This window comes from Dasypus novemcinctus (genome assembly GCF_030445035.2).
Source record: "Dasypus novemcinctus isolate mDasNov1 chromosome Y unlocalized genomic scaffold, mDasNov1.1.hap2 SUPER_Y_unloc_1, whole genome shotgun sequence".
In the NCBI taxonomy this organism is placed as follows: Eukaryota; Metazoa; Chordata; class Mammalia; order Cingulata; family Dasypodidae; genus Dasypus; species Dasypus novemcinctus.
Genome location: NW_027261977.1, coordinates 1871999 through 1874143, shown reverse-complemented (window position 1 = coordinate 1874143; position 2145 = coordinate 1871999). Strand labels below are relative to the sequence as shown.

General features: G+C 40.1%; 1 pseudogene; it reads left to right on the top strand.

Annotated features, from left to right (window-relative positions):
* The first annotated feature begins 1214 nt into the window (after positions 1-1214).
* LOC101434233 (programmed cell death protein 10 pseudogene) lies at positions 1215-1914 on the top strand (annotated as a pseudogene).
* The last annotated feature ends 231 nt before the right edge of the window (positions 1915-2145 follow it).

The following is a 2145-nucleotide window of genomic DNA, read 5'->3' as shown; positions in this document are numbered from 1 at the left end:
AGTTCTTATGGGGAAAAAACCCGGTATTGCAGGGTCACAAATCTATCTTCACCTTCTTTAGGGACTGCCAAACAGTCATCCGCAGTGGTTGTACCTCTGCATTCCAACCAACAGAGAATAAGTCTCCACATCCATTCCAACACTTGGTAGCTCTCTGTCATTTCAATACTGGCCATTCTGAAAGAATGAAATGATTTCTTACTGTAGTTTTGATTTGCATTTCCCTAGTCATTAATATGTTGAACATTTCTTTACTTTCCCCCCCCCCCCCCCCATTTATATTTCTTCCTGCAACTATCCAAATATTTTGCTCATTTTTTAATTGGGTTACTTTTCTTTTCATTGTTGGGTTGTAGCATGTTGGACATGTGATTTCTAATTATTTGCTCCCATTGAGTTAGGTGCCTTTTCACCCTTCTGACAAAGTTCTATGGGGTGCAAAATTGTTTAATTATGAGGAGGTCCAGTTTATCTATTTTTTTCTTTTGTTGTGCAAGCTTTGGGTCTAAGGTCCAAGAAACATTCACCTCCCACAAGGTTTTTAAGATGGTTCATATATTTTCTTCTAATAGTTTTATATTCCTGATTTATTTAGGTCTTTAATCCATATTGAGTTGATATCCAGTTTTCCCAGCACCATTTGTTGAAGAGACCATTTTGTCCCATTAACATGGACTTGGTAGGTTTGTCAAAACTCAGTTGAGGGAAGTGGATCTGGCTCAACTGATAGAGCATCTGCCAACTATATGGGAGTTCCGGGGTTCAAACCAGGGCCTCCTGACCCATGTGATGAGCTGTCCCATGAGCAGAGCCGATGTACACAAGGAGTGCCATACCTGCAGGGGTGTGCCCTGCGTAAAGAAGCCCCCCACACAAGTAGAGAGTCCCTGGAGGGAGAACCACCCTCTGCAATAAAAGCGCAGCCTGCCCAGGAGTGGCACACATGTGGAGAGCTGATGCAGCAATAAAGAGACACACGGGGTCCTTCCAGTGTCGCCGGAGTGAATTGATCCCACTCCGGGAGTTGAAGAGGGCTCCAAAGGTGGGAAGTGGAGCCAGTGCCCCAGTTGCCGGGTAAACTGGAACTCCAAGATTGGAGATTTCTAAATTAAGAAATAGTACTCCCTCAAATATGAAACACACAGACATGATGCAGTTAACTTTAAGGTGAATATATGTTCTGTGCCTTATTTTATATCAGAAAGGGGAAGAAATACTGCATTGAGTGAAGATTCCTCTGCATTTTAGCACTGCTTTTTCTTCTGTAGTTGGCTTTTGAATGAGGATGACAATGGAAGAGATGAAGAATGAAACTGAGACCACTTCCATGGTTTCTATGCCCCTCTATGCAGTCATGTATCCTGTGTTTAATGAGCTAGAAAGAGTAAATCTATCTGCAGCTCAGACATTGAGAGCAGCTTTCATTAAGGCTGAAAAGGAAAATCCAGGTCTCATGCAAGACATCATTTATGAAAATTTTAGAGAAAAAAAGTGTAGAGGTTAACTTCACAGAGTCTCTCCTTCGAATGGCAGCTGATGATGTAGAAGAATATCTAATTGAGTGACAAGAGCCAGAATTCCAGGACCTAAATGAAAAGGCACGAGCACTTAAATTCTCAGTAAGATCCCAGGTGAGATCAATGACAGAGTGAGGTTTCTGCAGACAATCAAGGATATAGCTAGTGCAATGAAAGAAATTCTTGACACAGTGAATAATGTCTTCAAGAAATACCAATACCAGAACTGCAGGGCACTTAAACACCAAAAGAAAGAATTTGTAAAGTATTCCAAAAGTTTTAGCGATACCCTGAAAACCTATATTAAAGATGGCAAGGCAATAAATGTGTTCGTAAGTGCCAATCGACTAATTCATAAACCAACTTGATACTTCAGACTTTCAAAACTGTGACCTGAAAGCTGTATATGTTTAGAGATGTACCTCTCAATGGCAGTATTGAACTGCCTTTATCTGTAAATTTTAAAGTTTAACTGTATAAATTATCAGTCCCTCCTGAAGGATGTTGAATGGGATTATTGCCATCATACACCGTATTTTTGTAAAATGTAGCTTAATCATAATCTCACACTAAAGATTTTGCATCACTTTTGCTATTATCATTCTTTTAAGAATTGTAAGCCAAAAGT